At 45.4% G+C, this 25,156-nt stretch overlaps 1 protein-coding gene across 3 annotated transcripts in view; it reads left to right on the top strand.

Annotated features, from left to right (window-relative positions):
* pacrg (PARK2 co-regulated) overlaps positions 1–25,156 on the top strand; it is a 106,345-nt gene that overhangs the window by 77,023 nt on the left and 4,166 nt on the right. The window lies entirely within an intron of this gene.

The raw sequence follows: 25,156 nt of genomic DNA, 5'->3' as shown, positions 1-25,156 counted from the left end.
GAATGGGTTCAAAGCGGTTCCATAACCAACCTCTTTGCTAACAGATGAACATATGAGTATGCCTGCGTGGACATAAATCAAACACAGTACGGCAAAGCCACCCCCTCCCCCCCCACCCCCCCCACCCCCTCCCCGGTCGGGTGTGTAGGTGTGAGAGATAAAACAAACTGGATCAGATCTGTTAAGGGAAGAGTGCTGTCACTTCACAAGAAATGCAATTCATCAGGACCATTTCGCTGAGGAAACAGAGGGGAATGAGACCTGACAACCGTTTGTGTTATACAATATTGATATTAGCGGAAACGTTATCGGATACAATGTGTGAGGCCCGGGCAGGAAGCTTCCCAGGGGAAGAGCAGCATTTAGGCATTATCCACTTGTCTCAGACACTCTCATAACCTGAGCGGTGTCTGCGTAGCTGTAGGCTGTAGGGAGTCTCCGAAGGAATCTGCCAACTCGGTTTAGCGGATGTCAATTTTATTTTCTCGCATTTCTGGATGCTGGGCCGCAGAATTTTAGCTAAATGCAACCAAAGCAGAATCTAAAACACAACCAAAACACTGTAATGCACTGCGCATCCAAAAAAACATGAAAAACAGATTTACATACATTGCATTCTGGATGCAAAACAGAAACCCCCCCCCCCCCCCTCCCACCCTCATGTTTATGTAGTTGATTTATGTGATTTTGGTCAGGATTGTGTCTGTAGTTCACTTGCCATTAAGTCATTATATCGGATGACTTTTTAAAATATATTTATATCATCCTCGTTGTTAATAGGGATGTTTTCACTCCCTTAATATTGTTAAGGGAAGCTTTTCCTTTTTCCAGCTGCTGCGTCAGAAGTTCTTTTCATTAGCCAGAAATGAGCCCAGATGTGTGCGAGGCAGGTGTGGTTTACAGTGTGCGTTGTGCAGGGATGAGCTGCATGTGTGCAGGATGAGTTTTTGGGACGACAGGTAGGACTAAATGAAGGATTGTCTGCTTGCCTCTACCGTGCGCTGTGGTGGATGCAGGCAGATATAATGGAGAAGGGCTGCTTCATTAACTCTCAGGGTCCATGGCCAGGCCCTGTCCGGGCTTTCTATGTCGCTCACCTTGGAGGACTGCTGCTCTTGCTCTTTTCTCTGTCTGGTCCCCTCTGGTGCGTTATTGAAAGCTTAGGCCAGTGTTTGTATTGAAACCATTGGAACCCATATTAATTGGTTTAATGTGTGCATTGCACCTAAAGAAAGATGGAGGGGCTGATTATTTAACTTAAGAAGATATACTCATCGGAATGACTCAAATCATACTTTGACAACTTTACAAGATGAAAAAAAGTTTGGATTGATTTTGGTGTTACAGAAGAAAGTCAGTTTAAATGGATCATTTACACTAGCCTTTTTTGAGACTTAATTGTAAAAATGAAGAAGCTTTGTACCCATATTTTCCAAGTAAAAATGCCCTGGTCTCCTTTTTTAGCTTACTTCAAATCTTCACGTTTTAAAACATAATATTCCCTATGGCTGTATGATTCTATTTACAGTATATCATGGGCCTGGTGATGAGCTTTTCTAGTTTCCGCGAGTTACGATATATTTGATGCAGAAAAAAGGGGCAAAATGCACTACTACTTGCTGGCTCGAACACATCAGTTCACAGCTCCAACCCGTTGTCATTGCTAGGTCGCACAATGCTGTCAATTTGCCAAAGCAGCTGCTGTCTCAGTAGACACGTGCCTCGTGACGCTGATAAACACACGACTGCTTGAGTCTACTTAAGAGAGGACGCCCATCACTGCGAAGCACCGTTTGTCCTTGAGTTCAGAGGTCAAAAGCCACAGCGTCGGTCTGCTTCATTTACCATCTACACATTTCTTAACTGACTGTTTAATAAAACGTAAATGAGGCAATCAATCAATCCGTTACGTTAGAATTGTGTTGTTTCCTAGCGATAGAAATATTACGGTGTTATTAGAAATTGGATGTGCCTCGGATAAAACGGGATTCAGGAAATAGATCAAGCCCGTCCCCTGACCCCTGCTGTTCTCCCGTTATCTTTTATTGTCCTCGCTTCTCCCAGCATAACATCATCATCATCATCATACAATTACAGACTCCACACATTATTTATTTGTTAATTCTTTCAAAGTTATTTTGATCATTAGAAAGAAATAAAAAGGAAAAAAATAAATAATAAATAAATGTGCATCGTCTCATCCGGCTTGAAGGTTGTTTTAGTCTCCGTGTTTGATTTAATTGACATGTTTGATTGGGGGGAGAACAAGTCATTTAACCTCGCTGACCCATCATTCAGCACACTTCAGACTCATCAACAACCACAATCTCATCACAACTATCTTGTTTGGTTTTTCCACTGCTACTAAGAATCAATATGTCTGGACTGAGGGAGTTCGTAACAAAATTGTAAGCATTTTCATTTTTTTAATAACAGTGCTGAACAAAGTGTTGTGACATTAAACCTAAGACACTAGGGGCAAAAGCAAAACAAATACTCATGCTTTCATTAGAAAACGATTTTAGTGGCTAAAAAACCCACATAGTGGATAGGAGCACAATATAGTGGGTTTTGTGTTGTAGCAGCCTGCTCTCTGGCTCTATGTGACTCTACACCCAGACAGCACATGGAGATTATCGTATCATAGATGTCAACGCGACATGACATGTGTTTTCATTGTAACTTTGACAAGTTCGTAAGCATTTATTTCTTGTAAAACAAACACGTCTGAACCGGAAAGTTTACAATAGCTCAGTATATTTAATTTAATTCTCATTTGGTCTTCCAAGTCGAGTCACGATGAATGAAACTTTGAATCTACGGCTTCAATGCGTGATTATATTGTCTATATTGGAATAAGGTCACCAGTAAACAAACACACAGGCAGTAGTCTGTCTAATTAATGTAATTCGAGCATAAATATATATATATTCCTCCTTAGTTATGTCCTCAAAGTATGAGGGATCTAAATTGAAGATGTGTAGCAGACAAAAACATTAATAAATTTCAATTGGACTTTAAGTATTCAGTCTATGTCCAAAGAGTTCATTGAACCATGCATATTCTTTAAAAAAATACATATTTTATCATACGTTTAGATGACTGACAAGTGCTATTAAAATTCTTGAGTTTACCCATGTTGGTACAGCTGTACTTCATCAAGTTACCTCGTCCCTTCCCTCTCAGCTCTCCCAGAACTTGCTGTGGAGATGTTTAATGGCGTTCGGTGGCGTCCGCTCCAGCCCGCTGGGCAGCGCGCGGCACTGTGATGTGTTCAGCTTTTAACCAGGCGCTACTTTCCCACAGAGGGAGCAGAAAATGTCCTTTATATTTCTGTATATATTCACTCCGTGTATGTGTGTGAATGCGCGTGCTTTTCTAATTTGTCTCTGTCTGTTATCCTCTCTGCAGATAACATACCCACCCCCCCCACCCCCTCCAGCTACTTGTTTATTCAGCACAATGACAGCCTTACATATTACTGCTGTTGGCTCTTTCGTAGTTGTTGCCACTCACATTAATACTTTGCTTTTTTTGTTAACCGACTGTTGTAAAGTGGGCTAATCCGTTCAGGAGAGGAGAGGGTGAGGCAGAATTTGTCAGCGAGTGTTTGCTAATGAATCGAGCATGTATCATCGGTATGCACAATGGGTTATTGTGTAATGTGCATGCGGGTGTGTGTGTGTGTGTGTGTGTTTTGTCTAGGAGGGAGCACGGCTAATTTCCACCCTGCTAGGGTCCTCGAGGACTAAGCTGCTTTTGACCTGATAAGCTCATTAGAATTCCACACTAATTACAAGCCCTGTTTGGCTGTCACCAGATGCGAACAACCAGTCCCGAACACATCAGCCTACCTAAGAGAGAGTGCAAAGGGAGGATGGATGCACACTAGTGAGGAACACAAAGTGAGAACGGGGGTGTGCGAGAAGAAAAGGGACAAGGAAATGAGAGTAGGGAGAATACAAGAAGTCTTTCAGCTCTAAAGGTACAGATGGAGAGACAATTAAGAAAATCCTTATGATTGGTACAATGAGCTGTATGAATTACAAAATAGAAATCCTGCAACTGTGAAGCGGACAAATCGAGGCGATGACAAGAGGAAGAGGAGGAGGCGAGATTGTGAATTGGCTGAGCCGTAAAGCGTTTTCTCTGACTTGTAGAGGCTAAGCTGAGGGCAGCAAGGAGTGGGGCCCGATATGTCAGAATCTCCCTGGCAACCAATCCTTCAGATCCTTCCCACACACACACACGCACACACACACACACACACACAGACAGACAAACGCTCAACAAGCAGCTCCCTGTTGAGGCTGGGCCAGTGCGTCGTTAGCATCCCAGCCCGGATTAAATCCAGAGCATATTTATAACAAGGTATCGTTGTTATATCTATCTTTGAAAACCGGTGTTTTTTTTCCTCCCGCTTTTCATCCTTCCTCCCCAACCTCTCTCTCTCTGCATGTCTTCCTCTCCCTTTCATACGTCCCCTCTGTGTTTCTCTTGCGCGGCTCCAGCCGCAGCGCCTGCAGTCAAAAGGATCACTTGTTTCCATTCTGCACAAACTGGGTGCAGGGTGTGTATGCGCACTTTCATTTGCACAAACGTGTGCAATAACATATTTGTGTGTGTGTGTGTGTGTGTGTGTGTGCGTGTGAGAGCATGGGCTGTGCTGTCTGGGGGGCACAAGCACTCACAGGGGACCCGTCTGCCTCGACCTCTATTATTCCCTTCCATTTGCTGTTTCCTCTCTCACTCCCGCAGCATGTGAAAGGGAATTATTAGAGTATGTCGATTTGTTCTCTATGTCAATATGAAGCATCTCTCTAATCCCACCCTAGTGCCTGTCACTCTGCTCTGCCGAAGTCCAAAGCCACTCGAGACTAACCAGGCTTTTCTATGTGTGTGTGTGTGTGTGTGTGTGTGTGTGTGTATGCTTGGATATGCCTAGACGCGAGGGAACGTGTCTTCGTTTCATGCAGACCTGACACGCGTGCGAGTGCTCCGCATTTGATGTCGAGCTCACTCCGGGGGTAGTGTCTGTGCCGCCCCTGGGTAGCAGCTGGTGGGTGGGCAGAGCAGAGCAGAGATGAGTGGGTTAGCCCCTGGCACAGATCGGCACCTTGGGACCGGTAGCTGCTGGCGCCAGCCATCTTTGGCACCGCTTCGTCCCTGGCCGGTCCTCCACAGGCTGAGCCCCCTCGGGGTGAAGCCTGATCGCAGATGTCCACAGTTTCCATTTATGTGGCAAAACTGTTAAGATGTCCTTTGTGGGTTTTCCGTGCTCTGATGAAATTGTGTGTGTTGGTGCCTGGGGTTTGTGTTGTGCGACGAGGTTTTGCGTACGCGCCGCACCACGTGACGAGCAGTCTGCCCTTGGAAGCTGAGGCCGCGCACCCCTGGCAGGAGAGGATGGGGACGGCCAGCGTCTACTGGGATGACACCTAATTGGACCTGTCAGCTTTTGGCTGCCTTTCACTCTACTCACCTCTCTGCTACATGTATCTATATCCACCCTCTCTCTCTCTCCCTGTGATTGTGTCCTCCTCAGCCCCCACGTCTTCCGTAGTGAGACACTCTCTGCGCCCCCCCCCCCGAGTTTCTGTCTCTCTGCGTCCCTCCCCATCTATCCTCTCTTCATGCTCATCCCCTCCTTAATTTGAGAAACGGCCGAGGGATCGATTGGTGGTCACAGCCTCTCTCGTCTCCCCGCCCTTCCCAAGTGTATGAAAAACTCCCCCCTCGGAGGGTCGGGTTCTGCAGCTACCGACACACATACCACGTACACGTGACGCATATGTTGGATTATCACATCCTGACAGGAACACACAAACGGACGGACGGGGGGGGGGCACACAGACACCCGGTAACGCGCACAGTGTCAACTCATACATTATAGATGTGCACACCAACACCAGCGAGATGTATTCACACGTGCACCAGTCATTAAAGCAAACTAAAGACGCTCTCTTTCACGAGAATCAGAATGAGCTGACGGGGGGGAGGGGGGGGCGGCCTGGTCTGACTCAGCATTTCACGCGTCCTGGTAACATTTCAGATTGGTCTTGATCAGCTGTGACGGCATAGTTTTAGCAGAGAGCATTGTGTTAGACAATCGTACAGACAGATCCAGACCGAGGTGCTGTCGAGGAAAGGATTGTCTCCCTCTCAAAGACGGACAACTTTTCAGGTTGTAAAGATAAGGGATTGGGAAAGCCGGCTTGATTTCATACAGAGCGGTTCCAACGATGTGAGTGCATGAGGATTGGATAGGTGGCGCAAATTGAAGCAAAGATTCTTCCACGCAAGTTGAATTAATATCGAGCAAAACCTCCTGGCTCGTTTCATTTATGTGACTTCAATCCATGAACGTCACAAAGAAAAATGAGAGTGTGTGCTTGAAATTTGTTTCATTTTCCACTTGGAGTGAGGGTGACACGTCCCTTTCACTTTTCAAAGTCGTATTTCGTCCCCCTCCCTTGCAGAGTTTTAGCTGGATTTTCTCTGAACTTCATCCTTCTACTGTCCTGCCATTTATTTGATTACAATCCAAGCCGTACGCTTAATGAGCTGATATAAGTGCACTCAAAACACAGGCTGCTCTTCCTCATTGATCAAGATTATCCAACTTGGTTTTGGAATAAAAAGAAAAGATCACAACAATCTGTGGTTTTATTTGAGAGTTGATTTTCTCCTTTATAGATCACCGAAATGGTATGTATATACATATATGTGTGTGTGTGTGTGTGTATACATACATACATACACACATCTGGGGCCACAAACCGCAAAAACGTCTTTTTCGCTGCTTAATTCTATGTTGGAGGTGAATGTTTTTGTACCATTGCACTTACTGGGAGTCACCCTGGATTAAATGAGCTAAATTCTGTAATTTTACACTACTTTACAAGAATTCGGTACAGGTGAATCTTTTCATTGCTACGGGCCGCTAGAACTATATGGTTTGTAATAAAATAGTTTTTTTGGGGGGGATCGAGCTTGAGTGATTGGTTTGAACAGATTATTAATAAAGCTTTTCTCACCTGCGGGAATGAGGCTGCCCCCCCCCCGCCCCCCCCCCCCAACGTCTCTCACTCCTTCCTTCCTCACTTCCAATTTACACACCGCCACGTAGCTCCGGCGCCGACTTCGAGCCGCTGGGTTGACAACGTTGTAAGAAGGTCTGATGGTGTGTGCGGGGCAATTAGGCTGATGTGGAACGGGTAGGTTTGCTTGATGCACACGGAGGAACCTGTTTTCAAAGACTGGCAGGTGATCCTACAAGCCGAAGCCATATGGGTAGAAGGACACAGTTCTATGCTTTTCACTTCACTACAGAGAAAAGGCTCTTCCGTCTTAGTTTGCCACTATTTTTCCGTCCATCTGCGATAGAAAGGAGAGCCAAACCACGTTGCTGAGTCCAGGGCCATCCTCGCCTTGGAAAGGAAATGAAGTCTGAAATTGCTGCTTTGTAACACACTTAAGATGTTTCATTAGCTGTTTGAATCGCTCCTTCTTTACATTTGACAGTGACCAGTCTAGATCCTGAACGCTACCTTTCATCGGCCTAAGCCTCGCCCACGCGTCTCTGATGTTTCAGTCCGATTGAGGAACTAATGCGAATTGAAGATGATAGGGAAATATTCTCCCTGTGCTGTGTATGAGCTCTGCAACTTGACACATGCAAGATTGAAACATGTTGTAATATTTCACCAGTTTCAGTGAAACCCGGCTACTTATGCTCAACTAGCCCGGTGCAAGAATAGCAACTAAGTAAGTGCAGCAAAGCCGGCAAGAGAATTAGCCCCACGTGCTGTTTGTAGTTTATGAGATCATTTAAAAGATTGTAATTGCATTCACGCACAAACATCTTATCACAAAACCTCATAAAAGGACAGAACATAAAAGCAACATAAAGGAAGTCAACTAAAAGAAGTGATTAGTGAATATTAAAGGATGCATTAACAAGCGTGTATTTTTGGCCAAATTGCAGCAATTAGAGTGCGTGGCCGTTACACGACAAAGACCCGGCAACCTCCCGTTCTTTAGACTCTTCTTTTAGGCTCCTGCTTGTGAATAGCAAATCAGCATCCTCCTGACTGAGAGAAACAGAGATTAGATATTTTTTCATCCGGCTTTTTTTTTTTTTCTTCAGATATCGGTTCTCAAAAAGTGGGGACATGCTTTCTTTATTCAAAGCTGCCTTTGAAAAGTAGCACGAGAAGAAGATGTGAAGAAGTGATTTGTTTGATCGCAGTGTGCGCACACACACACACACACACACACACAAGCCCATATCCCACAGTGCCCAAGGATGGCAGGCTTTCACTTTTAAAAGACTGTTATGGAGAGCCCCATTACAGTGCAGAAGGTTTCAACCTCAATTATATGAAGAATATATAGCAGTCAAGCTGCTAATGAAAATGGAGGAGATTGTCTACTCTAGCAAACAGCTTTTTGCCAAAGATGGAGGAAGTGATCTATTCTCTTTACGAGGGATAGTACTCCCCCCCCCCCCCCTCTGATTGCCACAGCTTTAATGAAGAGCTTACACACCTGAGGGGGATGATTCAGGAGCAGAGCACCGGTAACATATTGGATGTGCCTGGAGAGTGGAAGCCGGTAAAGCAAATCTTTTACGTTGTGCGCGTCCCTCCGCGTGGCTCCTTTCCAAAAACCCTTCTGTCCGTGCCTCATTCACGCGTGGGCCTCTGCCAGCGGGCTTACCCAAACACAGATGCTCGCATGGAAATGAAAAGGGACACACCGGGTAATGTGCAGGCCGACGCACGCGCGGGAAGCACACAGTAGATCCACAGCTGGATGCCTCTGTGTCCTGACACCTGTGCGCGAGCGCCGATGTGCGGGAAGCCGAGTGGAACCGAGAGCGCGCGTCACCGGCGCCCACTTGTCGACATTTTGGCGTCCTCTGTGTCGTTCCGCCAAAGTCTTCGGGCCGGGGTGGAACGTGAGCGTGTGGTCACCCGTTTATTTAACCCAACGCAAGCTGCTGTAGAACCTGATTCGTGTCCAGATCGACTTCACATCGCACGCAGAGGCCAGTTCAATAACACCAGTGAAAGTGACCCCAGTGTTGTATTTCAGGGCCATCTGTGTTCATGAGGCGCATCTGGCCCATAAGTCATTTAGACGTAATGTATTTACATGCCCGCGATGGATTCAGGGTTAAAAAGGGATGTAAACAGTGAAACTGTGTAAGAACACTTACAGATTTAAAGCAGAGGTTTTAATAGGAGTGGATTAAAAGGCCTTTCACCACTTCAGCTGGTTGTAGACGAATATTCACAAAGTCAAACGTCACGTTGTTGTTGTAGACATGGCGCACTTGAAATGAGCATTTACTGTTAAAGTGAATTCATTTTGTACTCTAAGACATTTAAGGACAGGTTTATACGTAAGATGCATTATGATCTCAGTCGGTTCTCAAGTTATTCATGGCAGCTGGTGGGTTTATTTATTTCAAATTGTTTTTGTTTAGCAGCCCTAGGGAGGGGAAACAAACCCCTTGTATTGGACGCTAAGTAAGAGTTCCTGCAGACAATGTGCAATCAGTGTTGTTTACACTGCGGCTTTCCTGCAATCGAATCCAATCAGGAGAACTACGTCTGTTTTACCTCTGGTCAAAAGAACAGCTCGTCTTGTTAATCATTCATCATAAATATTAGTCTGGGCAGTATCGACGGGCGCAGAAAACAAATGTACGGACTAATGGTTCACACCAAATTCAAACACTGTTCCGGATAAAGAGAGAGAATTCCAGTAACTCAGGTCCTGGCTGTGAAAGATCACGCCCAGGTTAATACATCAAGCCACAGGGAGATAAAGACAAAGAGGGACAGGAAATGGGAGAAAATAAGATTTCATTTAAGAGCGTGTGCAGCTGCCTCGCAGACGGTTCAGTGGATGTGAGAGTGACCTCTGGAAGGAAAGCAGCAGCAGGGGTCACTGAGGTTGATCCAATTCTGGACCCTCAGTGCCAACACTCTGATTAGGAGGTGATGAAGAGGGCAGGCCGACCATCATCTCCACAGGGCCGATTCTCACCGGGCTGCACGTGTGGCGGGAGAGACGAGGAACAGGGGAAAGTTCAAGCACCATGCCTGGGGAGATCATTAGTAAAGGCACTGCGATCACTCTAAACTCTTTTTTAGTCAAAAATATTGTTCCCATTACTTTGCCTTTTAGATTCTACATCATATTAACAGGGGGATTCCTGCAGAAAGAACAAGGAAATCACATTCCCATTACATCCTAACCCCATCTGCTTCGTTAAAGGGAAATAAAGTTGATTTGGCTCAAATCTTCTGGAATATACATATGATGTGATACGCACTAGTTACCTTCTGTATTGCTTAACTTCTTACTTTTCCTTAACAATTTGTACATATTTATATAAATTACACCATGGGTATCTGTTGTCCTCTGACTGATGATAAGCAAAGCAATACAACATTTGAAGGGATCTGATGACCAGAAACTAATTAATTATAATACACGAAAACTTTGCATGAATATTGTATTTTACTGCCACACTGCTCTTTGTTTGTGCTACAGTCACATTGTTTCACAGATAAACTTGTCTGTGGTTTTATCGCAATAATAAAACAAGAAGAAAAACACAACGTGCCTCACCGAGAGAGATGACACAGGTTTGTTGTTTACTCCTAGTGTTCCCACTCTACCTGCCTTTCGTCTGCTAATAATTCTGTTTTAAAGTAACAAGCAAAATGAGAACCTAGGGAAATTCGGGCAAATGCAATGTTCCATGTTATTTTTAGAATCATATTAGGATGAGCGCTGATAGGAAGCAGTTGTTGGGGTCTTAGGGAGTTCCCCCACTGGCTGGTCGACTGCTCATCTTTAATGAGGCCGGTCTCTGCAGCCGTTTCCCCCACCCAGGGGGGGGGGGCCACACCCCTCTTCCTACCTACCTGTCTGCCAGCCACCACAAGCGCACAAAACACACACACACTGGCAGATTACAATTTTAATGTGTTTTTGAATCTGCGGAAGACACAGATGCGTAAAACGTGGCGGACGTGAATGAGGAACAGAGTGGGAGCCATGACACACAAAGATGGCGGCGAGGCCCGCAGTGGGATGTGAGGCAGTGCGTTAATCCACACAGCGGAGCCTTTCCTCTGTGGATCTGTGTGCGTTTGAACTTTTCAAGGGGAGGATGGCGGCGAGCGATCGGCCACTCTGTAAATGTCAACGGAGCCGAGCCGCCAGACGGCCGCGCGCCGTCGCCTGCCACTCACTTTGTCTCCGTCTGGGCGCTGTGCCCCCCCCCCCCCCCCCCCCCACCTCTCTCTCTTCCTCTCTCTCGTCTACTTCCCCATCCTCCCTCTCCTGCCCCCTCTCACACTTTTATTATTGTTTTTTACCTCTGCCTCGCAGTCGCCTGCAGGAAAATAGCACATCCTGTAATAGACGTGGATGGATTTTGGTTTCCAGTGCCTCTCTCTCTCTCTCTCTCTCTCTCTCTCTCTCTCCCTTCCTCTGAATCTGCTTTGCATCCAAATTCACCTCGGTAGCGACCCCTCTGCCTCACATAACTCAGTTTCATGGGATTCTGTCAACTCTTTATTTCTTTCTAAATTATTAGCCCACCTTTATTTTGCTCTCCTGGTAATTTGATTTTTTTTTTTTTTAGTAGAAGAACTTGTGGTGTTATTTCATTCTCTAAATCCATCTCCAATTTCCCTTGCAAAATATCAAGAGGAGGCTCCTCCATTTAATTGGTACGGAAATGAATTAGTCAATGTGAGAAATAGGATACATGGTAATCTGGTGAGGCCAGCGTCGAGGCTCTCTTTCTAACATCCAGGAATACCCGGGTAAAAAGGCAGCGACAGAGGACGGGCAGGGTAGGGATTCAAAGACAAACGGAAAAAAGAGCACAGCGACAAAAGGGACACAGAAAGAGGAAGTGAAAAGGACACAGAGGAAAGAGGTAGAAGAGAAGAAGAGTATTAAAATCAAAAAATGCCAAGGGGCGTGTTTGTGAAACGGCTGCTTTTATTGAACAGGGCACAGTGGGCCGGTTGCTGCCTGCAGGCCTTTCCAGTCCATCTCCTTCATCGCTCCCCGTCTCTGTAGTCTGCTCAATCCCAGGAAGCCCTGTCAAGGCTTTTATCTAAATACAAAATCCCAAAAAAGTTTTACCCCAAGCACATACAGCGGTAAAGTCAAATTTGTAAATGTATTTACTGAATACATATATGTTTGTGTACTTTTCACAAGTTTCTCGATTTTCTGCCATTGGTGCCAAATAGTGTGTTTTTGTGCATTCAACTGCTATAATTCAAGAAAAGCATTAGATCAGCGTGACAAATGGAAACATGTTACTATGTCAGCCTCCCATCACGTTCAATTTCTCTTTTTTGCTTTTAGAGAGGCCTTACGTGTTTCATTTCTAAATAAAAAAGAAAAGAAATGAAGAAGATCAGTCAAACCAGATGTATCAGTTCTTTAAAGTTATTTATTTACAGAAGGGACGGACTTGGACGTTTTACTTTTTGGACAAAGCTTAGCACAGATTAGAATGTTTGTGTTCTTTCTTGACTTGGACTGACTGAAACAAGTAGTTCTTTGATAAAGAAATATATAAAGTCAGATGTGCATTGCAACATCTGTCAAAAAAACAACAACAAAAAAGGAGAAAAAAAGCAGTGTGTTTGACTTTGTCCCTGTCCTCGGTCCCATCCCTCCCGGCCATCTCCTCTCCGGACTCAAACTCAAACAGACTGCTGTGTGTTTGTGGGAGATACGGACTCGGATGCCCGCTGAGCGGAGGCCCACTCCGCCCACTCGGCACATTCCTCTGTATTCTTGGACGTTGAAGAAATTGATTTGGCCGTCGATTATTCAAGGGGCATGTTTTCTTAACTTTTGGACCGGCTTCCCGGGCTACCTCCCACTTGTACTTTTCTCTTCGCGCATCTGCCTCTTTCTGACTCCCAGCCGTACCCAGCTGCGGCTCTTTGCGGGACACGGCTGAAGTTCAAGGCGCTGTCTGAAGTCTGATTGCACCGTGGCAGATCCGCGGGTGTAACCTTTCTCCTTGGGGAGCCGCACAAAGTGCCCGGACACAGCTGGAAGTCACTGATATGGAGACAGAGTGGATCCATAGGTAACAGAATCACCATCTTTGCTTGGTTAGAGAAACAAACAGTGGTATCAGGCTGCCGTCACATCGCAGCGGATGAACCTTAGTGAGGATTTGATATATTTCCGCTGTATCTGTTGATGCGTTTCAGCGCAGCGTTTTATGGCGTCGAAGAGCTAAATTCCTGCGGCGACATATTACACTGGTGTGTTACCTTGCATAAATATGTTAACTTCTCTTGGAATTTAATTATTTGTTCCACTCCCATATAGATTAAAAGGGATCGCTGAAGGGAACGAAACCCTCGACTGCATGAATCTATATGTGTATAGTAATAAGAAATATTGGACACCAACCAATAAAGCATTCATCACAGGGACATGAGCTGAGGCAGGGCTGCAGGCACACTCTCGCTTGTTATTAATGCAAATGATGCTCACCACAAATGACTAACCGAGTCAACTCAGTTCCCCCCTCCTTAAAAAAAGGGATAATCTTAATAAAAGACAGAATTCTGGGATCGTAACCCACAAGAGATTGATGTACAATCTACCATGAGTTGTCAAGTTCGAGGTTAAGCTTTTAGAAGGACTGCAAGGAGGAGTGCAATTTGAGATTTGTTGTTTGCTGATTAATTGTTTAATCCATAACTTTTCAAAAAATACGGCCAAAATATATTAGCATTCCAAAAAGGATGATGTCCTCCAATTCTTTGTCTTCTTTCAAGAAAATCCCCAAAACGTATTTCATTTGCACTTCTAAGAGCAGAAAAAAAACCAATAACATTTCGAAACAAACACGGCCACTCTCCTAAAACTCAAAAAATCCAGATAGAGCCCTGAGAAAATACAGCGAGAGAACCGAGCACACAAAAAAGAGCCGCTCTTGTTTAATGAACTGCTCTCTCCTCCTCGTCCTTACAAGGCCAGAGGGATCTTTGTGACTGGTGCGTGCAGGCTGAAGTGTGCTCCATCTCCGTCTCGCACGCCCTTCACGACATGAAACATAGATCAAGAGAAGAGTTCTAGCAAGGAGAGGGTGTGTTTCTCATAAGGCCTCCGTGGTTGATTGCCCTGAGAGAAGAGTGAGGGGGGGAGAAACAGCCACGGGGGAGCTCTCCGCCGGCCTGATGTGATTCTCTCACGGGGCGCGCCCACTTGGTGTAAAACGAAAGTTCTTGTTGACGTGAGCGGTGCACGCTGGTCTTGAGGAGGGAAGTGCAGCCGTTGCTTCCCAGCCGACCCTCGGGGACGTGGGATAAGTGTTGGTTGTGTGTCCGCGCCGTGCACGCCCGTCCCTTCCGCCTCTTATTGCCGTCAGGCGCTGTGCTGTAAATCAGGTAAACACAGCGGCAGAGGGGTGTCACTCAGACTCTCTCTCTCTTGCTCCTTCTCCTCCAGGGGCTCTGATCTGCCCCCCCCCCCCCCAACACACACACACACACACACACACACACACACACACACCAGCCCTCTCTGCCATACTCCATCACCAGCCTGGATCTGTTTCTTTTTTCATCTGGATTTCTGGGATAAGATCTTCCTTGTTGTGTTAGATATGCTGTGGGTGTGTGTGTGTGTGTGTGTGTGTTTGTGTGTGTTGGGTCTGCTGGTCAGTTTCGTCTTTACTGTGATATTAAGTGGATTAATTGGATATAATATTGGATATAATATATAATAGAGAAGAAATAAACCGTCCTCTAAATCTCACAGTGGCCCCACCCTGAAGCGTACCACTATGTTGTCAATTCTCCTGTAAATTGGATCATTTTTTACAAAGATAATCATATTGTATTGAAGAGACTTGAAACCAGCTATTGAGACCTTAAAGTCATTTTTACAATGTTTAATGAGGGCAATAAATCAAGTGAGTAGCAGAGTCATTATTTCATAGACTTCTATACCTCGTGACTTCTATTTGCCACCGGAGGAGTTGCCCCCCCGCTGGCCAACAGAATGAATGCAGGTTCAGGACACTTTTACTTTGGCTTGACTTTTAGAACCAGGAGCTTGACCCCTGGGCCCTACAGTGGAGTTGATAATGATTGATATTGAGTGGATGGGTTTACACATTAATAAGGTCTTCAGTAGCCACGTTTGGCCTGATTCAGGAAGTCACTGAGGCGCCAACACGGAGATCACAATCAGTGAGTTTCTGCCTGACATTAAAACAAAAATACATAGCAAATGCATCCCTGTTTGTATGAACAAAGATAACAGGAATGTTGTTTTTCCTCATATACTCCCCCCCTCAAACACACACACACAAACACACGCAACCGCAGACACCCTCACCCTGTGCCCTGTGTGTGTTTAGATTGAAAATGAAAGCATCCAGTAAGCGTGTTTGCCAAGGTGTCTGTTTGGTTGATAGATGATTTAGTGGGTGATTCTACGAGACGAGGCGCTCTGTGGTCTCAGCTGGGAGGGATCGAACGAGATAGTGAAAGGGGGGGGGGGGGGGAGGAAACTGCCTTAGTCATTTGATGTAGGTGGAGTCGGGCAGCTGCCCAGGTAATAAGGCCTGTGTCCCCTTGTGCACACTCACACACACACACCCAGGCATACACCCCGAATGGTCCAGCAGATTAACTGCGCTGCAGGTTGTATGAGAACAGAGTGAAGACGAGGCACGGTGGAGAGGCTGTTGAGTCTGTGTGTAAGCCGCAGGGCAGCGAAGTCTTCCTCCACCACTAAGTCAGCCGCTGATCTCATTTCTCCACAGATGGACTCCTAACACACTCCCGTCAGGGGGCAAATAAATATTCCCTCCGTCTCACACCTTCCTGAACCAACGACCTTTTCTCTTCATGCATCTCCCACTCTCCTCCTATATCTTTCTCGTGGTTTATTGCTTTTTTTTCTTCTTTTCCCACACTCCTCGTCTTCTCTTCACTCCGTCTATATTATCATTCCTCAACGATGATCATCATCTTTCTCCCCCTCTCTGTGTTTAACCCTCTCCTCTGTCCCATCACTTCCTCCCACGTCAGATCAGAGACCATCGCCTTCTGTCCTCCTCCCTTGATCAATCACAACCAACAGGTGTCTCCCCGCCCTGCCTCCCCACGCCTGCCCTTTCCCCTCGTTCTTCTCGACACATCCCTCCAGCTCTTGCCCCAGTTTGTCAGCGAAGCAAAACTGGCTGCGTTTTGGAGCCCATCATTCATCACACCCCCCTCCAACACACACACACACACACTTCTTCCCATCCTGTCACATCTTTGGCTTGGCTGGTCTCAGACAAATAGCATCATGGAAGAAAATATAGCCACAGCCGGAAAAAGAGCCAAATAAATGGTCCGTCCCCTTGCCGACCTAATAGTCCTGCTCTCCACTTGGCAAGAGGGCACGGACACATACATCGGCCTCTAATGAGGAAGATCTATAGGCTTCAGCTGGCCTCCGGCACACACACACACACACCTTGTGAATACAGCCTGTCCGCTGTCAACATGTCCATGTGGGGTTTGTCTGGGGAGGTGTTGTTGAGACCCTTGACGGTGAATTTATTCATATCTTCTAGCCCAGACAAAGCCTACCCAAAGCCTGAAAAGTGATCTGGGTGTCAGACATTAGGGAGTTGCAAACTTGTTCTGGGTATTTTAAGCAAATTCAGAGAAATTTATTTATTTATTTATTTTATTTATCATTTAGTGCTGCAGCATGTGAATGTTCTCAACAGGGTGTAAGAAAATTACATAATTAGATGAACACGTGTCTCGTCTCTAAATCCGGCACATCGTGGCATTTAAATCTTTTGCCTCCCACCTGAGTTGGCATTTGTTATGGCATATGTTATGAATTATTCTCTTTTGACAGAATATCCGGTGGTGATTATATTTAAGCAAGTATAATTATTTGGGCTCTCTGTTTTAGGAGAGAGTGTTGCAGGGAGTCCCGTCTATTTGCCATCGCTGCATCTACATCTGAATTATTGAAATTGTTTAGTTTACATCGGTTCATTAGGAGACTCCCACTAAAGCGCGTACAATGTTATTCAAGGATCCCTGAGTAAAAGCGCTGCGTGTGTGCTTGTGTACATCTGTGCGTTTTCGTGCCATCGTCACCGCGGGGCCGAGAGAAACAGCACCGCCACAATCGCTGACTGCGTCCTTTCATCGTCTTTTGTCTCACCGAAGTGCCTCTTCCATTCTCCTTGATCACGGCCACCGTTGTCATCTCGTCTCCTACAGCGTAATGAGTCAGTGCGTGATGTCGGATGGCTGCCGACAGGGTGTCCTGTGACTCACGTCGGGGTGGTACTGCTGTCCCAGCATATCTCCACACTTCCCTACCGCGCTCTGTATGCTCGCATCCCTCCTCGTCTCTCTCGCTCTGCATCTGTTTGGACCTAGAGACATCTTCTGATGATAAGCAGACATACTGTAAAGTTGACCCGCACGTATGTAAAACTACCCCCACGCAAATGCCGCGGTCCAGTTGTGCAACTGAGCCTGTTTTTCCCGTTGCGTTTGTTGTGATTTCATCAGTCGCATGCTTTTTAATACTCTGGAGTAAAAGAAGCTAATAAAAGAAAAGACAAAAAAGGGAGCGTGATGACAGAGGCCAATTTGATTTCATCTACTTGTGCAACAAGCAAGAAAGATGTTATCACAGTTTATATTTTAAGGGCCGTAGCCTGAGCTCCTCTACAAACACCACAGCCTCTAGTAATACTAATAGTGACAGTATTTTACATTTTGTCCTTTAAAATCGGACAATATTTTGATCTCATCATCCCAGCCATCATCGACCTGTGGTGAACAGTAAACATTTATGTACAGGTGTGAGGCCTGCTTAGGACAGACAGCCCGCCGTGCTTTATGTAAATACCACACTTAAACACTCCTGCTTTAAAGGGCCCGGGCCCCCGTAAACCTTGACAGACCCTCCGGGCCGCGCCGTGGCCAGTAAAACACTGGACGTTTATGGGTGCACGTACCTGCTTCTTTCCACCCATGAACACTCGTCTCTGTCCTTCTGGGGTAGATTGGAGGGTTGGATTGGAAGAGGAGGACGGGTCACCTCAACCGAAAAGTATTTCAGGCCACGTCCACGCTGAAGTTTGACTATTATTTTAGTGTTTAGAGTTTAACACGAACATCCACTGAAGGGAGCTTCGGGCTATTTTCCGGGTTGCTGTTTGACTTGTCGTTTTTCCACTTTAGGAGAGAGAGCTATTGAGAATTGGGTGAAACACTTTATCTGTAGGTCTAAATGTAGAATGTAGAAAAACCTGCATTTCCATATCATTTCGCATTAGTGCGAACGTTCTCATACCGTCGCCTGGGAGCTGCTGCCCCGCGGCTCCCCGTGGCGTCTGCCTGCCTTTTCCCCCGCTCTGAATGCAGACGGACTGCCTGGTGCCGTTGTCATTGTTGAGCCAAAGTTCTTTTAATCACTTTGCCGACCCGACCCAGTGTGATTTACTAGCCAGACGCATACATAGGCATCCACTCCCAGCCAATTGCATTAAAGAGAATAAATAACCAGACCAATAAAAGTGTTGTGAGGGGGCCGAATGGGGCCTGGAATGCTCATCGTCCATTTGGTGCAGTAAGGGTGGGGGGGGGGGGGGGGGGGGGCTTTTAATGGAAGGTTTTTTAGGGGTGATATTGTGATTGGTGGTGGAGGTGATGTCATCTCATCCATCTCAGAGAGCCACTTCATTAGGCTAATGGAAGGGCTTGACCGCTTACCGTCCGTACCCGTACGTTAATGTGTGTGTGTGTGTGTGTGTGTGTGTGAGAGTGAGTGGTTGTCCTTCTATTGATGGCAGCTTCCAAGGCTAAAGTGGTTATGAAGACTAAAGTGATTTCATGGACATAAGTGTGTGCGTGTGTGTGTGTGTGTGTATGTTCCAGTATTTTCACACAGCGCAGTAAAGACACCCTTTTTGATGAGGGAAGATAATACAGTGTGTATGAAAAGCTAAAACACACCTCATTCTTCCGATGTTTAAGCTACAATCACGTTCCTTCAATGACTTAACTGAAAAATGTGAAGTGAAGAGCGGCTACTCACCGCGCTTTGGGGTATTATCAGGGATGGACTTTGATTTGTCACTGACTTAAATAAGGGTGTCACTTCAAATGTTCCTCTTGTGTCAAGTGAAGAGAACAAATAGAAAAATCATTTTGGATTGTCTGCGCCGTTCGTCCCTCCCTCTCTGCGTCTCTCTCTCTCCGTCTGTCCATACTTGTCGCGTTTTCTACCTGAAACCCTCGGGATTCTCGTCTGTGCCGCCTTTCCCGGAGTGACTCCTCTGATTGCACTGTCTCTGTTGTCCAGGTCATTCCACCTTCAGCAGCCCTGTGTTATCAATTGCAAGTGTAATTCATGAGGCCTGCCTCTGCAGGTGAATATATCGGCACGTTCAGCTTTAACTCACGTAAAACACACTTTATTCAAACTGGTGAGAAAGACAGTTCTAACAATCACCAACTTGGTTTTGGTCTGTTATATCTTTTCTCTATTTATCAATCAATCTACAGTTCATTTAATGACATTCAAGCAACAGAGCTTTCACTCACAACCAGATGAAACTCAAGGACTTGACATGTAGAAAGCCAGCATCTCTTTCTCAATGCTTCTAAAGACAATTCATTTTAGAAGTCTGTTCATTGCTGTCATGTGAATGCATTGACAATAATATGTTGGAAATCAGAGAAAGTGTCATTTAAGTAATAGACCTGGACTACTGGATTTCCATTTTGTACACCCCCATTTGAATTAATTAGAATTAATTAGGATTTTATACAAGAGGACTTTCTATTCCCCAAAGTCACATTAAATTCATCACAATCAACACAGAGAAAGAAAGCAGCACCAAAGAAATCAAACACTCCGAATTCCCTCTAATTCCCTCTTATTTTGTGGCGTTCATAAAATGTCTCCTCAGGACATGAAGCTGATATTACATCAAAGAGTTTATTAAAACCATTTAGACTACAATTTGAGTACACGCTTACTATTTCTGCCTCTAAAACTTGCACAGGGTATAGTGTAGAGAAGAAGCACAATGTACACACTGTGTCCAAGCTGTCCTGGGATGTGTCATTCCGAAGCCATTTCCCTGTGAAAAAGTACACCTGAAAAAATAAAATACAGCAGTAGTAGTAGCTCCCTTGTCGCGACTGCAACACATGCTCTCTGTTCCCATTAGGATGTGTAAACGAGTGGGAGCGTTAGCAATGTGCAGCTATCGCCCACGTACGGACACCTGCTACCAGAGCCAAGGTTCAACAGTCAAGCTGTTTCCTTTGAATATTCATTTCTTTAGTATTAGCTTATTTATATAATTATATTGTTCAGTGTTTTTTTTAAAATTATTTATTCTCCTATATATTCCCTTTTCTTCATTTCTTTTTGTATACCTTGTGATTGCACTTACTGGGTTTTTATAACAGCGAGCACACGTCGAATAAGCCACCGGAAATAGGAATAAACATATTTCCTGCTTTCTATGTATTATTTGTGACAGCCACTAATTTGATGTCCGTGTGCGCTCAGACGAGAGGAACGAGCCATGCGTCAGTTGACATTTTCAAACGAGGATGCATGAAGTAGGACATTTCCTTTGAACTATGACATAACCTTCGACGGGCCGGATGGATTGAAGCATGCAAAACATGTCAATGCCTATTGGAGTCCCATCAAACAGGTTGGAAATGAGAAGAAAGTCCTTCTGCTGTCATCTGTTGCCGGTTGTTGCTTCATGCAACAAGAGGACCACAGCATTATTTAATGTTTTCGTTATTTGTATGACCAAAGCCAGATGAAGTCTAAAACCTTTTGACCATCGACGCGGCTCGCGGTGAAATGTTCGCTTTGTTGCATTAGAAAGTTTAAAGGCAATGCAATTCCCTGCAATATGTTAATATGTCCATCAGTGCTCCGGGCTCGATGGCAGTGTGCTTTCAGGGCTTTGTGTACATGTTATGTGCCTACACACTATTAGCGAACCTTTGCATTTCAAAGTGCAGTGCTTGTTTGGCTTGTGCACACTGCACACCTCAGTGGCCTTTAACGCCTGTCCCTGGTGCAGATCGATTTTGTGCCGAGCCAGCAGCCCACTGCTAACCTTGAGGTAAGCTGGCGTAATGAGATCGCATCTGACGGCATTGACTCGCACCTGACAGCACTGACACTCTCCCCCCCAGCCAGGGAGGGACGCAGACCGGCGGAGCGGGAAAAGGCTACGTCCTCTGTGGTCGGCTGTACACTGAAAAGCTTTCTTTCTTTTTCTCTTAATTCCCCTGTAATTTATATTCCCATCTTCTCAAAAACAACTGGGGTTCTTGAACGCTATAGGGATGACAAAATGACGTGGAAATATCTCTAAAAGACAGACGCTTTTCCCAGCTAAGGTTACAGTGGTTTTAATTTAAAGACATATTGCATCACTACAGTCTTCGTTTCTTCACCCATAATCCCGAATTGATATAATAATATGGGTAGATGAAATCCAGCGTACTTATTGGTTCAGAGTCACGAGGGGTGCACTATTCAGCAATAATGTACAGTTGCTGTTCGCATTGACCCGAGTCTTCCATATGACTGCGCACTCAAAGTAACAGGTTAGATTTTGCGCGACCGTTAGTTGAAATTTGAGTTTTTAGCTCGGTGGCGATCGCCGGAAAACGTCCGGAAACCCCACAAATGATCGTTAGGAGGCAATGCGAGCTTTCGCAACCGTACAATTAAGGTGGACGTCAGGGGCGATGTGAAGACTGATGAAATGTGATACACAACATTTGGTGGCTACAACGATTTTGTGCTGAAAGGCAGCTATTTACTTACAATTTATAATTTCGCTGGTAACCGTATTATAAAAGCAAAAAGGTACTTGAGGCGGTACTTTACTGTACTGTTCGAGGGTTCCCAGCCATGCGCTGCGCTTCGGGCCTAACGTCACGGAACTGTTACATTATTGGACGATAAAGTACAGCGTCTCCTGTTAAGAGAGAAATTGTACATTGGGAGATTTCAGGGTGGGCTTCGGTTTCACTGGCACCTTAGCAGCTGCCGTCTCTTGGTGTGCAGCACGGTTGTTTTCAGAGTGTAGACTTTCTGTTTTACTGAGGTATTGTTCTGCAGGCAGTGCCGGGTTATACATGACCCTTTGTCCCGCCACAGCTGGAATAGTACCCTGCCTGTGCTTTCTGGGCCGGTCTGCTGCAGCAGGCTGCAAAGACCATTTATTACCGACGACACACGCGCACGCACACTAATGTCCCCTGAAGAAATATGGAATCTAATTCAAAATAATTAAAAAAGTAGCTGCCCATCCAAACCATCAGTGGGATATACCTGCAGGGCTGTGACTAGCGGACCGAAGCTGATTCTCAGACACATGTCTACAATTGGGTGAGATAGGCCTGGGATAACCATTATGTGAGTGGTGGTAATTGAAACAATAATGGACATGCTAACAGCTTGGAAAATAGCATTGATCCATCATCTAAGATTAGCTGTCTTTGTGCATTAATACCACATGCTGCAAACTGATGCAGTATCAGTTTGCAGCATTTAGCGTCTCAGTCGTAGCTCCGTATTCTTGGCTGATTGAAAAAGAAATGAGCAAGAAGGGGCTTTTGTGAGATGGGGAATAGCGATTCTCCCTCCCACAGCTCTTGGATTTCCGAGGAAAGACATTGCACGCTTTTTGGCGGAAGTGCCGAATTGGAATTCAATTCCTGTATACCTACGTACAAATGTAGACTTGTAAGCCAGTGGGAGCCAGATCGATGGGAGTCTAACAGCTTCGGCTCGCGTGCGGCCCAGCAGCATCCTCAGCAGGTCACGTCGTCGTCTCATCCATGTCGACACCCTTCCCTCCGTTCCTAACTTTCTGCTGCGCGATCTGATCTTTAGATGTTTTCGTACACCTTGGCATCCTGCTTCGCCAATCTCCAGCTCTCGACCCGGTCGAAGTGGCACCGGGCTGCGGCCCGGGGGCCAATAGACTGAGCGCTGCTGCGCTGGATGAACGCGCGGAAAATGAGATCACTGACCTACAGCAAAGGTTATACTTCAGTAAGCATGAGCAGACAGATGATGGCTGGTGTAGGGGTTGTGGGGTTTAATAAACTACTGCTGGCCATAAGCCTGTCTTTTTTGTGGATGCCCGTGTGTGTGTGTGTGTGTGAAGATGCAGCACTCATTGTGGCCAGTTGTGTTAAGCTGAAATGCTGTTATTGATTACACACAAAAGGTTGATTTGGAAAAGCACCAGAGAGGGAATGAGCAAACCTCTGAGTGTGTGTGTGGGGGGGGGGGGGACAAAGATCATGATCGTGTAATTGTGAGCCACAGCTGTGCTGTCCATTAGCTTCTAGACAAGGGGAAAGGGGGTTTGGGACTAAGGCAAGAGGGAAATACCAGGTGGAGGGAGAGAACAGAGGTGCAGACCGTGGGGGGGTAACAACAACATTAATTGCACTAGTGTTTCCATTTTCAGCGACTCATCGCATCCACTCCAGAACATTTCAGAGGGAGATGTTCTTTGAAGTTTCTTACATCTGTTTTATTTTTATTCTGGCTGTATTTATGGCTGTATACATGCTGTATTTTACACAGTGCCTGGAAATTTAGGCAAACTGAATTTGGGGGTTGTAGAAAAAAACATCAAAATACATTTCAGTTCTTTTTGATGTTGACTACATTCAGACACGTTTTCCCATGAAAATGTTCAGTTTTTGTTCGTGATGTTACTGTTTGCTGTGAAGGGGAGGGAATTTAAATATAGGGTCCATGCAGAGCTTGATTTACATATAATCTGCACACTAAGGAGAGAGAGCCTCAATCTTCTGAGGCCACAGCTAGCACACGATTCCTGGGGTCCTTTAAAGCCACTGAAGATATGTACAACCACAACATGAAAGTTCTAACGTGTTAAAATCACGTAGGCATGTTCTACAGTGAAGTACTTTATGTGGTATTGTAAACTTTTTGAGCAGAAATTCATTGTTGATGAAATGTGATAAAATGTCTTTGTGATGTCATGTTTTCAACAAGCCTTATTCATTATAATTTGTACTATAATGCCTTTATTGTTTGGTAGGATACTGTTACTACAAGTGAACTCATTACCTCGCAGTGTGGTCATGCCGGTTGGTTCAGAGCGAGTTTTAGTTCCTGAAAAGCAACATTCTCTGCTTCTGATGCATTCTCATGCTGCCTGTATGTTAATAATGCTTTTTTTGGTGCCCTTCCCTTCAACATTTCGGCGTTGAAACTGAAAAAAGAAAAAATAAACAAAACACTGCACTGAACTGTGCTTTAATCATCACATTACAGTACGGCACTTATATACACAGAGAGAGATTTCACTTTTACTACTAATAACACTACTTATCTGACTACATTGCTTATGTTACTATCTTCACGTCCACCACTGGGCATACTAAAGTTGTCATGCATCGCTTACAGAGAACCACTTATTCTCTCCCTCTGTGTGTGTGTGTGTGTGTGTGTGTGTGTGTGTGTGTGTGTGTGTGTGTGTGCGCACAATGTGTCTGCTTGTGTATAAAATATAACCCCAAAAAGGGTTTTCTCCCCCACAATGTCTTGCTGCCTTTCCTTTAAAGACACCTGTGGTTTGGAGCACACACATAATCTCACACACACACACACACACACACACCTGGTGTCTCCCACCTCTCTGCCAGTGCGAGTCTCTTCATGAGAGGCCTGCCTGGTGCCCAACTGTGAGGCCCTTTTAATTAGAGCCCTGCTGTTAAGCACCGGCCTCCCCGTGGCCTCCTCATACGTTCGTGTTGTGTTGTGGCATTTGCAGTTGTGATGTGCCTTTTGTATTTTGTGTTGTGGCGTTCGTGTTGCGTTGTGGCATTTGCGGTTGTGTTGTTGCTTTTGTATTTGTCTGAACCTTCTCGGCCACCGTATCCTCACACCTACAGACCCTCTGTCACACACTCAACGCTCCTTGCTGCTCTTTGTTGTTATGGCCTGGTTCACACATAGTGTCCTCATATATCCAGATATATTTACTGTAGATCATACAAAA

The sequence above is a fragment of the Pungitius pungitius genome, chromosome 14 (assembly GCF_949316345.1).
Source record: "Pungitius pungitius chromosome 14, fPunPun2.1, whole genome shotgun sequence".
Lineage (NCBI taxonomy): Eukaryota > Metazoa > Chordata > Actinopteri > Perciformes > Gasterosteidae > Pungitius > Pungitius pungitius.
This window is presented reverse-complemented; position numbering and strand designations above follow the sequence as displayed.